The sequence below is a fragment of the Egretta garzetta genome, unplaced genomic scaffold (genome assembly GCF_000687185.1).
Source record: "Egretta garzetta isolate BGI_Z169 unplaced genomic scaffold, ASM68718v1 scaffold94, whole genome shotgun sequence".
In the NCBI taxonomy this organism is placed as follows: domain Eukaryota; kingdom Metazoa; phylum Chordata; class Aves; order Pelecaniformes; family Ardeidae; genus Egretta; species Egretta garzetta.
In genome coordinates, this window is record NW_009259683.1 from 2158314 (window position 1) to 2159179 (window position 866).

The 866-nt window shown below is 49.1% G+C and overlaps 1 protein-coding gene across 1 annotated transcript in view; it reads right to left on the reverse strand.

The window, feature by feature from the left end:
• The window catches only part of KAT2B (lysine acetyltransferase 2B), a 59558-nt gene that overhangs the window by 49516 nt on the left and 9176 nt on the right, over positions 1 to 866 (reverse strand). The gene's annotated exons all lie outside the window — the stretch shown is intronic.

An 866-nucleotide genomic window follows, 5' to 3' on the forward strand; every position in this document is an offset into this window, starting at 1 on the left:
CCGCGGCGCTGCCACGGCCTCGGTTCCCCCTCGGAGCGGCGCTACTTTGCGTGGCTTAACCGTTGCGTTTCCACGCTATGCACTTCGCAGCCGCTTTCAAACGATCCATTTTCTCTTCCCCGGATGATTTCTGTTTCAGCCGATATATAAATACCGGCCAGTTATGTAAATACAGGAGAATTCAAAGACTCTCTGCTCAGTTCCTCGCGTCGTGGCTTTGGGGCTTGCTTTTTGGTTTGGGTTTTTTTTTTTGTTTGTTTTTGTTTTGTTTTTTTTGTCCAGGAACAAGTGTTGACAGCAGGGCAACTTATGCCTTAGAGGAATTACCTTTTAATTGAAAGCTTAAATTAAGTAAATGGTCCCGCCGCAGAAACTGCGCTCCATACACAGAAGCAAGTGCTTCAGTTTTGAGGCGGCTACGCTCCGTCGCACGTATGTAAAAACGTGGTTGAGCTGTGAGAAACCACAAATGGCAATTCTATAGTGCGGCACCAGGGTTTAAAAGGTGGGGAGAGAGGCTGGGCGTTTTGCGTGGGCTCTACGGCTCTTTGATGAGTAAACCTAGAGCAGCGATATTAAGGTTTGGGAAGGAATCCCAGCGTGTTAAAGAGCTCTTGCAGACGCAGGGCCTTGCCGCCTTTGCACGGGGCAAGCAAAGATGAGTCCAGACTTCTGCAAAGTTAGGAGTAGTATTTTTTTGGGGGGGTGGGGGGTGGAAGAAAACACTTTCCCCGTGGTCTCCCTCTTCCCTCACCCCCATTTTTTTCAGCTCCTGGGGGTATTTTTCAAGCGTAAGGTTGTAGGGCGACTTGGCATTTCCATTAAATGGGGAGGGGTGGGGGTGTGGAATAAAACGCTGTAGTATT